Raw genomic sequence first — 14009 nt, 5'->3', positions numbered from 1 at the left:
CTATTATGCACTCGCCAGAGATCGTTTTTGGTTGGTGACCTATCCATGAAACCCTTCTAACCGTGGTAATCCTGGTGATGTTATTGGGATGGTTAGGTCTATTAATGTTCAACCAGTGCCGGGTTTTGTTTAGCAAAGACCAGGTTGGTTCTTCTGTGTCATTGCTTAATTCTGGGACCCCTGTTAGAATAACGACGAAGGGTGCTGCCTCCAGGGGGAGGTTTGCTGGCTTGGTCCATCTTGATTTTGGTCGTTCTGGTTTATTGAAGTGCCTTTGTGTACGGTCGGGCTGTGAAAGTAAAGGTGCGGATGGTCTGGGAGACGGGTTTACTGGGGGAGCTTTATCCGAAGGAGCACTTACTAATGGTTGGTTTTGTCTGGTTGGTGCTGTTTTTGAGGGTTCTTGAGGAGGCTTAGTTTTGGTTGGAAGAGTTGAATTTTTTGAGTTTTTCTCTGATTGACCTGTTTTTGGGTTTGGAGTGTTTGTTGTCGTTGTATTATTAACTAATTGTTTTGAGTTATTGGCAACATTTGCATTTCCAGTTGGGGCTTTAGGCCCAGCCGATGTTGGTAGATCTTGAAGTCTTGGGTTTGTGTTTTTTTTTTAAAAAGCGACTAGTATCGCTACTTGTTTTTCTATCAGCTCTAAACTTTTTTGAATAGGTTGTAGCTGATATTTAACTATTTCCGCTATTTCTTTTCTTAGAGAAGATTGTGACTTATCGTTGTTCAAGTTTCTAGCTCGCGGTGGCACTGATTTTTTTTGATGGATTTGGTTAAAATTAGTTCCTTTATTGTGATCATCAGTTGTAAGAACGTTTGTATTGATGTTACTATTAAGTTCTGTAGCTGCTGTGTTGTTGGTATTGTCCGTGCTCTGAAGTTTGTTTGAGTCACAAAGATTAGATGATAAATTAGGTTCAGAGGTCACTACGTCGATTTTTGCATGGTTACCTGAATGGGTTTCATTGAGCGTTGGACGTTTCGGGATTGCTCCTTCCCTTATCCCTCTAATTTCGCTCTGTGTGGGGTCATTTTGAGGTAACTGTGGGCTTGCAAAGATGTCGGGGGTTCGCTCAAGGCCCTGGGACAGTTGTGTGTCAGAGAGTTGTAAGGATACCGACAGATCAACTGTATTTGGAATTACATGGATGTCAGCGTGTAAATCCAATGTAGTGATATTATGTGATTGTACACTTGGTGTTCGTGCTTGTGCCAACAGACCCATTGATGAGCGTCTTGCTTGGTCAAGTTCGTAAGATACTCGTCTGTCGATCAACATTACAGTATGGTCTATTGTTTGATTCACCTTGGTGATGAATTGGTCTATGGGGCCAGTAGAAGTCGTCATATTTTTCCGCGTTTTGCTCCTGGAACCTCTTGTAGACATTATGTTAGGTTTGACCCGATAAGTAATTAATGACGGTTTGCTCTTGAAAAATAGAGATAAGTACTATGCGGTCCCTCCCCAAAGAGCACGTTTAGTTTTTGGGTTCGTGTTACCTGATAGCAGATGTTAGGGGGGTGGGCCCAGCCCAGTCTCCTCCGGTCTATGACGGGCTAGGACGGGCCCACCCTTGGCCCAGGCTTCGCCCAGCGTCCCGCTCGCGTCCCGCGAGAGGGAACAGTGACGCCCTTTATGCGCCTCCTGGCCCGGCGTGATGGGGGTGTGGCTGGAGACCTCGAGGGCTGCCGGGAGTTGTAGGCAGCCCCTCGCCTCGCTCCACTCGGCGGCCCCGCTGTCAGGTGTAGAGAAACAGCAGGACGGCGTGAGGGAGGCGGGGGGGGTCTCTACAGCCAAAGGATCAGTTTGTTTGACGGAGCCTTCCCCTTTCGGCGCAGTGCAGGTCAGAACAGCAAAAGTAAAATCGGGCAGAACAACGTGTCACAGCTCTGTATAGCAGTGATGCCCTTTATGCGCCTCCTGGCGCGGCGTGATGGGGGTGTGGCTGGAGACCTCGAGGGCTGCCGGGAGTTGTAGGCAGCCCCTCGCCTCGCTCCACTCGGCGGCCCCGCTGTCAGGTGTAGAGAAACAGCAGGACGGCGGGAGGGAGGCGGTGGGGGGTCTCTACAGCCCGAGGATCAGTTTGTTTGACGGAGCCTTCCCCTTTCGGCGCAGTGCAGGTCAGAACAGCAAAAGTCAAATCGGGCAGAACAACGTGTCACAGCTCTGTATAGCAGTGACGCCCTTTATGCGCCTCCTGGCGCGGCGTGATGGGGGTGTGGCTGGAGACCTCGAGGGCTGCCGGGAGTTGTAGGCAGCCCCTCGCCTCGCTCCACTCGGCGGCCCCGCTGTCAGGTGTAGAGAAACAGCAGGACGGTGGGAGGGAGGCGGTGGGGGGTCTCTACAGCCCGAGGATCAGTTTGTTTGACGGAGCCTTCCCCTTTCGGCGCAGTGCAGGTCAGAACAGCAAAAGTCAAATCAGGCAGAACAACATGTCACCTAAGTGTTCCTAAGTTCCTTAGCATACATTTAAGTTCTCCATGGCGACGGTACAAGTACTCATTAGTACCACGCTGACATGCCATAGGATTAATTCACTGAGATTCCAAAACAGTATCTTTATGGTGTACTTTATCCATAAATTCCTTTGCCGAAACATTTTGTATATGTACACCTGTTTTCAATATATGATTTACTGCATAAGAAAGTCCAGACAAATCACTCTCAAACAAAAGATGAAACAAATACGGAATACATTGTCGAAATCTTGGATCTTCAGCATACAATCTTGATGTCCGGTATTCAGATGCAGGAATCTGCACAGGTCGGTCATTATATCGTCCTCCTTTTCCTGTGGGAAACAACTGAGGGAAACAACGAGCTTCCAATCTTTTTTCCAATTCACTAATGGGACATCCCTTTGCTTCTTTCATTTGGAATAACTCAATAGTATTCCCCATAACTTCTTTAGAATGAAGAGGATGAACACTGTAATGTTCATATATTTCTTAAGTTCTGGACACATCCACTTTTTCAATTTGTCCAGATGTCGACTCACTATCTTCTTCTACAATTATTTCTTCTTCTCTCACATACACATTTTTATAGTACTGATTATTTTTTACCAGATGCAACGTTGCCTTTTTCCCTTTCCTAACATCCACTAATTCTTGCCAGATTGTTTTACTCTTTGCAGGAACGCCATTAACAAGAATAACTAGAGGTTCATCTTCTACATTTTCTACACCAATTGTTTCAATATTTTTCTTTAAATCTAGAGGCAAATATACAACTCTTCCCTTAAATCCTCTCTGTAAATCTGAAGGAGGCAATTTCCCTGTCTTAGGCTCCATACGAACAATAGCCTGAAATGGATGCACACATTGAATCTGAATAGACTCATAAGTATTTAAATCCATCAGTTCAGAAGGAATACTCACCAACTCAAGATTATTATGCACAGCTCTAGCAGGCATTTTATTCTCATCTAATTTTTTATGAAAATATTTACAAATAGGCTGATCAGTACCCAAATCAAAACAATTCTCTACTAATAAATAAGTTGCAAAATCCTTCCACTCATTATTTTCAATTTCACTTTTTAAATACAAATCAACATTCGTGGTCTGATTTTTATAATGAGTTCATTGACAACAGATACAGGAATAATTTGGCCTTTCACCTGAAATCACCTTAAACTTTGGAATTTCTTGCTCAAAATTTTCCTGAGTACAGTGTTTTTTATTCTCTTCCACATTTTCTTCTATTAATATTTCCGTTTCTGCACTGTCTTCCTGAGGACCAAAGTAACTAAGCTGAATTTCATCACAAACATTCATTACATCTGATACAGATCCACGCAAAAGAGCACTGTTTAACTTTTTTAACATTAGTGCCTGACTTTTCGCGTAATTCAATGTTCTGACTAATTTCCTCATCTGAGTATGATGAACTGCTAACATCCTCAAATGGTGAAAAACACTCCTACATACTTTTTTAGAAACACAAGCCAGATAATGACCTTGCAAACCAATATTTTCTCTCACTCTGCAAGGGTCTAATCCTTGCAACATCTTTATCTTCTGTTTAACACTTTTCTTAGTATAGTTACGTAAGAAATTGCATAAAAAATCAATAGATTACTGCCGTACACTACAAATACTACTGCAATTCCAAGTGTGCACTGGACCTTTAGGACGTCTCCCTAAAACTTCATCAGCTAACACCTCTTCTGCATTTCTAGGAACAATTTTCTCTTTCTCAAAAGGACAACCATTTTTAACCTCATATGCACGACCAGTAGTGTCAACTGCATGCAACAAATCATTACTCTGAAGATAACTGTCTTCATTAAAAAAGGCTCTGAACTTGAACTATGTTTTCATTCACCCAAAAAAACCTTACTTCTGTTAATAATTTTTTTCCACTTACTTTTGGCCTTCATTAAATGTATTGGCTTATCTAGTGATCGAATTCTATTGATTACTAAAACAAATAGTTTTTGTTTTCAATTTAAAAGCTTTCTCAACTACTTTTTTAATACATTTCTTTTTCTCAAAAAATGCTGTTTTTCTTTTACAATTCTTTACTACCTTAGTCAAATTAAACAATACGCTATTATAGAACATCTTCTTTCTTATTTCCTTATATTGGTTTTTCCTCCTTTTGCTAAACACGTTTTTTTCAGAAGATGATTTTGCATGGTTTTTCTCTTTACTCTTAGTTGCAGATGCAATAATACAATTTTTCTCTTTGTGTACACTACTCTTAGTCTGTAACAATGTTCGCAGAAAAGTCTTAGGGCCCGATGTAGGTAATCCCAGATTACAGATTCTTAAATACCGAATCATACCGATTCGGTATTTAAGAACAGGCAAATGGGATGTAGGTAATTTTACCGGAAAAATTACCGAATCGGTAAGTTTCGGTAATTATTGAATCGGTAAATACTGATTCGGTAATTGTCATTCATTCCTATGGGCCTGGAGGCCCATAGGAATGAATGCCAATTACCGAATCGGGAAACATTGAAGGGTGGCAGGGTGTCACTTTGACACCCTGTTGCACCCCTCAATTGTGTATGGGTGCACATGTTGCAGACATACATGCCCTAGTGGCATGTATGTCTGCAACATGGCACTGTTGGAAAAGCAAAAAAAATGCTTTTTCCAAGGTTTTCATTATTTACCACCAACTTGTAGTTGGTGGTAAATAACGAATCCTAAAAGGGGAAAAGCACTCATTTGAATGCTCCCTACATAGCAAAATCGGTAAGGAATCGGTAATTTACCGATTCCTTAAAATACCTAATCGGTAAATTACCGAATCAGTAAAATACCCAACTACATCTCATTTTCCAAATACCGGTCGGTAACGTCCGAAATTACCGAATTTCGGCCGTTACCGACCGGTATTTGCCTACCTACATCTGGCCCTTAGTTTTCTTACCAGCATTTTTTTTCTTTTTATTAACACATTGTTCTTCAGGTAAATGAAATTAAATGAAATAAAAAAGAAACTTGCTAAAGCGCACTGCGGCCAAGCGGCTTTGTGGCGCTGAGAACTGGGCCTGACTCTACAAAGAATCCAGGAGGACTAAGAAGGGAATGCCTGGGAGAACAGAAACGTTTTCAGGGCTTTAAATCTTATGGATGACTTCTCCTTAAATGAACTGCTTTCTTTTGTTCTTTCCTCTTTTCAGTTTTTGTAGGCATGATGATTTTTTTTTCAGTGTTGATCAAAAGAATCTAGTAAAAAAATTTTATAGCACTTTAAAAAAATAAATATAGGAAATACACTATTATATTACTTAAAAGAAGAGAGGGGAGATTATCACAACAAACATGGGAGTATGAAAATAGAAACAGTTACAACAAGAGAAAGAGGACTATGAGACAACGAGAAATTTAAATAGAAAAAAGAAAATTAACAGACACTACAGTATAAGGGGACAGAGAGGCTATGAAAAGACTGGAAAGTATGAAGAGATAAGAAGGAGTATGAGGAGAAAAGTACCAGTATGACGAGAGAATGGAGAGTATAAGAAGAAACTGACAGACTGTGAGGAAACGGGGGGCAGTATAAGCAGAGAGACAAGGACTATAAACAGAAAACAAGTAATATGTAGAAACATGCACTAGTATAAGGGCAAAAAAATATAAGGAAAGAGGGGTGAATATAACAAGAGACAGTAGAGTACCAGAAGAGAGCAGCGATAATGTGAGAAAAAGTGGTGCATAAGAAGAAAAAGGGTGTACAAAACAAGGAAAGAGTATAAATAGATAGTGGATTATGAAGTGTGAAAAACATATTACGAAAGAGGGTAGAGTATGACAAGACAAACAAATATAAAGAGAGAGGTCAATATGAAAAGATGGGAAGTATGAGGAAAGTGCTGCAAAGTATACACAGGGAGTCAAGGTGGAGTAAGAGAAGAGAACAGGCAATATGAACAGAAACAGGAAGTATAAAGAGAGCCAAAACAAAATGAAAACAGAAAAAGAATATGAAGAGAGACAGGAGAACACGAACACAAAGAGAAGGAGTACAGGACAAAAGGGAATATAAGTAAAAGGGAATAGTATGAGGAGACAAGGAGAAGTAAGAGAAAAGGGAGAAAAATATGAAAACAGGAGGGAGTATAAGGACAGGGGTGAGAATGATGAGAGGAATATGACAATAAGAAAAGTGTAGAATATCAGTCAGAATCTGGAGTAAAAGAGAAGAGAAGTGAGAGCAGAGAGAGGGGAGTATGAGAAGAAAAAGAAAAAGAAAAGAAAAGAATGTGAAGTATGTACAAAGAAGATCAAGAATAAGAGGAAAAGGAGAACATAAGGAAATAAGAGTATATATGAGAAAAAAATAAGGAATATAAAGAGAGAGAGAGACAAAAATGTGGAGAAAACAGAAATATGATGACAAAGGGAGGGGTAAGAGGAAAGAGAAGGGAGTATAAAAAGAAAGGGGAGTATTAGGAGACAGAGGAGACAATGATGAAAGAGGGGGACTAAGAGGACAGGAGGGACTATGAGAACAAGCAGCACTATGAGAACAGACAAGTGAGAATAAGGAAAGAAGGGATACATCAGAAGAGAGGGGACAGTATAAGCATCGAGAGGTAGACTGTGACGAGAGACAGGGGAGACTATGGAAAAAGGTGCAAGTATAATTCCTTAATTTACACAAACGATCAGTGTGATTCTAGACAAAAAAATTAAAACTATACATTTTTCCAAAACACATTTACCACTCTAAAACGTTTAAGTGACTGAACACATTCTATATGTATAACCACTACATTTCAGTGGACAATCCTGACTCATTTTGCAAACACATTTCCAATTTGCTTCATTATTCTTTTGCCAACATTACATCCAAAAATGAGACACAATACAACAAAAAAGAGGCACAAGGGGCTTGTAGATCTGCTCAAGAGTGTATGCAGCAGTTTATGAATACTGACGGGGGCATTGTTAAGAGGGAGGTATGATGAGACAGGGAAGATTAAGAGGTCAGAGGAGTGAGTATAAAAAGAAAGGGGATGATTAGGAATAAGAGGAGACAACGAGGACAGAGAGGGACAAAGAGGACAGGAGGGACTATGAGAAAAAACAGCACTATGAGGAAAGACAAGTGAAAATAAGGAAAGAGGAGAAATATCGGAAGAGAGGGGACAGTATAAGCAGAGAGAGGTAGACTGTGAGGAGAGACAGAGGAGACTATGAAAAAGGTGCAAGTATAATTCCCTAATTTACACAGACAATCAAGGTGGTTCTAGACAAAGAATTTAAAACCATACATTTTACCAAAACACATTTACCACTCTAAAACGTTTAAGTGACTGAACACATTCTATGTATATAACCATTACATTTCAGTGGACAATCCTGGCACATTTTGCAAACACATTTCCAATTTGCTGCATTATTCTTTTGCCAACATTACATCCAAAAATGAGACACAATACAACAAAAAAGAGGCCCAAGGGGCTTCTAAATCTGCCCAAGAGTGTATGCAGCAGTCTATGAATACTGACTGGGGCATTGTTAAGAGGGAGGTATGATGAGACAGGGAGGATTAAGAGGTCAGAGGAGTGAGTATAAAAAGAAGGGGGACGATTAGGAATCAGAGGAGACAATGAGGACAGAGGGGTAAAAAGAGGACAGGAGGGACTATGAGAACAAGCAGCATTATGAGGAAAGACAAGTGAAAATAAGGAAAGAGGGGAAATATCAGAAAAGAGGGAACAGTATAAGCAGAGAGAGGTAGACTGTGAGGAGAGACAGAGGAGACTACGGAAAAAGGTGCAAGTATAATTCCTTAATTTACACACACGCTCAGTGTGATTCTAGACAAAAAATGTAAAACTATACATTTTACCAAAACACATTTACCACACTAAATCTTTTAAGTGACTGAACACATTCTATGTATATAACCACTACATTTCAGTGGACAATCCTGACTCATTTTGCAAATACAATTCCAATTTCCTGCATTATTTTTTTGCCAACATTACAATCAGAAGAGAGGGGACAGTATAAGCAGAGAGAGATAGACTGTGAGGACAGACAGGATAGATTATGGAAAAAGGTGCAAGTATAATTCTTTAATTTACACAGACGCTCAGTATGCTTCTAGACAAAAAATTTAAAACCATACATTTTACCAAAACACATTTACCACACTAAAACTTTTAAGTGACTGAACATATTCTATGTATATAACTACTACATTTCAGTGGACAATCCTGACTCATTTTGCAAACACATTTCCAATTTGCTGCATAATTTTTTTGCAAACATTACATCCGAAAATGACACACAATACAACAAGAAAGAGGCCCAAGGGGCTTGTAAATCTGCCCAAGAGTGTCTACATCAGTCTATGAATACTGGCTGGGGCATTGTTAAGAGGGAGGTATGATGAGACAGGGAGGATTAAGAGGTCAGAGGAGTGGGTATAAAAAGAAGGGGGATGATTAGGGATCAGAGGAGACAATAAGGATCGAGGGGAACAAAGAGGACAGGAGGGACTATGAGAACAAGCAGCACTATGAGGAAAGACAAGTGAAAATAAGGAAAGAGGGGAAATATCAGAAGAGAGGGGACAGTATAAGCAGAGAGAAGTAGACTGTGATGAAGACAGGGGAGATTATGGAAAAAGGTGCAAGTATAATTCCTTAATTTACACAGACGCTCAGTGTGATTCTAGACAAAAAAATAAAAACCCTACATTTTACCAAAACACATTTACCACACTAAAACGTTTAACTGACTGAACACATTCCATGTATATGACCACTACATTTCAGTGGACAATCCTGACTCATTTTGCAAATACATTTCCAATTTTCTGCTTTATTTTTTTGCCAACATTACATCCAAAAATGAGACACAATAGAACCAGAAAAAGGCCCAAGGGGCTTGTAAATCTGCCCAAAAGTGTATGCAGCAGTATATGTATACTGATTATAAAATTGTAGATTTAGAACACAAGCCTAATTCTAAACAAGCTACACTATTAAGTATTCTACAACTAAAAAAGTGACTGCACACATTCTACATTTTTAGTACTGCACTTTATTGCACAAAGGTGACAAACTAAACACATTAACTTACCAAATGATTTTATCACAATAGTTATCCAAATGCACACAAACTCAGAATATAATTCTACAAACTTTACAAGGATAAACACACCACTCTTACTAAAAATAAAATGCACCACATACAGTCACTTATAAGTTATCAACTCACCTTTCAAACTGATTGGTAGATTAAGAAGAATACCACTCACACAACAGATAGTCTTACACAGAATCTCTCTGCTTCAGTGCTTGTAGCAGAACCAACAAATGGCTCATTTTCCCTCTTAATTTACACATATATACACATTAATAACAAATCAAATTCCTTCACACAACAATTCAAAATCAAACAGACATTTCTATTGGTTCAACATTTCAAACCTTTCCAACTATCATAACTTTCCACCCTACCCCCAACAGATCATGCAAAAGTCAACTGTCAACAGAGGTCAAAAGTTCACAATGCTATAAAACACTGCTCCTCAAGAACTTTAGACTATGCATAAGTACTTGCTTATAACTACTAATAAAGAGAAAACGTTTCATTAGAAGCAACCAACACATAAACACATAAACTTGATAGATATCTGTAAAATATATTTTTCTAATTGATTTTTTTCTTGCTTAGGTACGCTTACAGGACGACTTACAGACTTTGCACCGTACGTCGCACGTTCGAGCATGGTACGCACACGGTAAATTAATCGTAAAAAAAAATTGCCTCTATTACTAATTTTTTATAATCACCGGGGACCCCATCTCCGGGGCTAAAATACAACGTTGGGAACCGAACCAAATGTAGATATTAAATGGATTGGACAGAGATTGTTAAAGTGGCACCGATTGATGCCTTTGGTAAAATCATGCTAACATGCTGCTCCCCAAGCAGAAAAGCAATCCGCTTTGATTTTTGAAAAAGAGAGCAGGTTTCCTGCTCTCTCTTTCAAAAATCAAAGCAGTGACATTGACATTGGGGATCATTGTAAAACTACCTAAGCAACCCTAGGGAGTCAGGAAGTCCTATAGCAAACAGCTAACAATTCCTGTCAATCTACACACTCAATCTACACATATATACAAATAAATAACAAATCACATTTATTCCCACATTAAATCAAACTGAAACACACTTTTCTATTACTTGAACTTTTGAACCCTTTCCACCTGACAAAACTTTCAACCCTTCCCCCATTCTACATTCTGCCAGTTACCATGGAAACACTTCAGAGAACACCTAACTGAGCACACAGGTGAAAAGTTCATCATACATTGTTGCAAATCAAAACCGCAAGTGTGCTTGACTTCTCAATATACCAGCTTATCTTCAGTAATGTTCTTTTCTATCACGTTTTCTTTACCAATAAATAACAGGCTTTTAAAAAACAGAAAATTGCACCCTAGTTTTTTATCTAAAAAGTTTTCAAACAACCAATCACTTCTTTGCTTTTTTCAAAAGTCCACTTATCCACCATTTTAGAAAAAAAAAATCTTCAAGCTGCCCTTTCATTTACAGAAACCATCTGAGTGCATCCAGACCTCTCTGCAAGATGCTTAGAGTGTGGATTGTGGGACACAGCTATATTTTCTGGAGCCAAAGGTACGCACAACAGAAAGGAATTCACAAAGACCTAGGTTTACCAAATGTAGATATTAAATGGATTGGACAGAGATGGTTAAAGTGGCACCAATTGATGCCATTGGTAAAATCATGCTAACATGCTGCTCCCCAAGCAGAAAAGCAATCCGCTTTTACTTTTGAAAGAGAGAGCAGGTTTCCTGCTCTCTCTTTCAAAAATCAAAGCAGTTTGCTGTGGTAGGGTGGGAGCCGCGAGGCTCCTGCCCTACCATAGCAAACAGCAGTGTCCCGGGGGTAGGCACCCCGGGACACTGCAGGAGCTGGCCCTGGGAGGTGGCGGTCCCCAGGGCCATTGAGGGCTCCAGGAAGGGGCCGTGCGGCACCCCTCCCAACAATTGTAAAGCCCGAGGGGGTGGTGGTCCCTGGGGCTGGGGGGTCCATCACGGACCCACTATATTAAATATTAGAGCCCAGGGGAGGTGGCGGTCCACGGGGCGTGTGGGGGGACTTCAGCCCCCCACAGGGGTTTTTAATGTATTTTTTTTTGTTTTTTAAAAAGCCCCGGGGGTGGCGGTCCCCGGGGCTGCGGGGGTCCATAAGCCCCCCCCCCCCGCAAACATACAGTTAAAGCCCCGGGGGATGGGGTCCCCGGGGATTATAAAAAATTAGTAATAGAGGCTATTTTCTTTTTACGGTAGATTTACCGTGCGCGTACCATGCACATACGTACAACATACGGTGCATAGTCTGTAAGTCGTCCCGTAAACGTACCTAAACAAGAAAAAAAAATGACTTTTGGGATCATTGTAAAACTACCTTAGCAACGCTAGGGAGTCAGGAAGTCCTATATCAAACAGCAAACAATTCCTGTCAATCGACACACTCAATCTACACATATATACAAATAAATAACAAATCACATTTATTCCCACATTAAATCAAACTGAAACACACTTTTCTATTACTTGAACTTTTGAACCCTTTCCACCTGACAAAACTTTCAACACTTCCCCATTCCACATTCTGCCAGTTACCACGGAAACACTTCAGAGAACACCTAACTGAGCACACAGGTGAAAAGTTCATCATACATTGTTGCAAATCAAAACAGCAAGTGTTTTTGACTTCTCAATAGACCAGCTTATCTTCAGTAATGTTCTTTTCTATCACTTTTTCTTTACCAATAAATAACAGGCTTTTAAAAAACTGAAAATTGCACCCTAGTTTTCCATCTAAAAAGTTTTCAAACAACCAATCACTTCTTTGCTTTTTTCAAAAGTCCACTTATCCACCATTTCAGAAAAAAAAATCTTCAAACTGCCCTTTCATTTACAGAAACCATCTGAGTGCATCCAGACCTCTCTGCAAGATGCTTAGAGTGTGGATTGTGGGACACAGCTATATTTTCTGGAGCCAAAGGTACGCACAACAGAAAGGAATTGACAAAGACCTAGGTTCACCAAATGTAGATATTAAATGGATTGGACAGAGATGGTTAAAGTGGCACCAATTGATGCCATTGGTAAAATCATTTTTGAATCTCCAACACCCTGAACTCATAAAAGTGCACTGTGGTCGCAATGACCTAGGCACTTTGACTGGGGTAGGGCTGGAAATGGTTATGAAGGACACCTTTACTGAACTGATGTCACTTTTCCCCCAAACTACCTTTGTCTATTCTAATATATTCCAAAGGCAGAATTGGAACTGGTCCAATCAATTTTGTCCACAAATTGACAAAGCTAGGAAACATGTGAATAAATGTTTTGTGCGCTTCTCCGAGACTATAGAATGGGGTCCATTTACCATAACAATCTGCGCTTCAATATGCATGGCATCTATAGGAGAGATGGTTATATTTTACAGATGAAGGGAACAGAGTCTTCCTCTTCAACTTTAGACTCTGCATCGGTACTTACTTGTAGGTACTAAAATCACCCAATAAACACAAGGGCTCTTTTTAGAGCCACCCAACATGTAAGCACATACACTTCATAAATATCTAAAATTATTTTAATTTTTCTTGCTTAGGTACGCTTACTGGACGACTTACAGTTTTTGCACTGTACGTCGTATGTACGTGCATGGTACGCGTACGCTAAATCTACCGTTGAAAAAAATAGCCTCTATCACAAATTTTTCATAATCCCCGGGGACCCCATTCGCCAGGGCTAAAATATAACATTGGGGACCGTGGGGGGATCCCCAAAGCCCCCACGGTCCCAGCCGGCTCCCCGCATCCTTCGGGAGCCGGCATTGCTTTTCTGCTTGGGGAGCAGCTAATATACTGCTCCCCAAACAGAAAAGCAATCCGCTTTGATTTTTGAAATAGAGAGCAGGTTTCCTGCTCTCTCTTTAAAAAATCAAAGCAGCATTTCTGTGGTAGGGTGGGAGCCCCGAGGCTCCCGCCCTACCATAGCAAACAGCAGTGTCCCGGGGGTAGGCACCCCGGGACACTGCAGGAGCCATCCCTGGGGGTGGGGGTCCCCAGGGCCATCGAGGGCTCCAGGAGGGGGGCCGTGCGGCCCCCCTCCCACCTGTTAAAAGCCCTGCGGGGTGGTGGTCCCCGGGGATGGGGTGTCCATCACGGACCCCCCTATTTTACATATTAGAGCCCCGGGGAGGTGGTGGTCTCCGTGTGGAAAATGACAATGTATATGTACATAAGCGGCGTTCATTTGTGTTCACCATACCCCTCGCTGTAAGCAGAACGAATACCGCGAAGCATTGACCGCATCATCCCGCCAGCATAGGCCCATGCACGCACGTACACGACAACCATTTTAGGCACCAAGGCCTCTCTGCCCATTTGTTAAATCCCCAGCACGTCCCCCCCTGTTGAAATCTAGTTTGTGAACTGAACATCATCTGCGCCATCTTGTCCATTTCCTCAGACTCAC

This window comes from Lissotriton helveticus, chromosome 4_1, assembly GCF_964261635.1.
Source record: "Lissotriton helveticus chromosome 4_1, aLisHel1.1, whole genome shotgun sequence".
Lineage (NCBI taxonomy): Eukaryota > Metazoa > Chordata > Amphibia > Caudata > Salamandridae > Lissotriton > Lissotriton helveticus.
The sequence above is the reverse complement of the archived record's forward strand: the minus strand, read 5'-3'. Positions refer to the sequence as shown.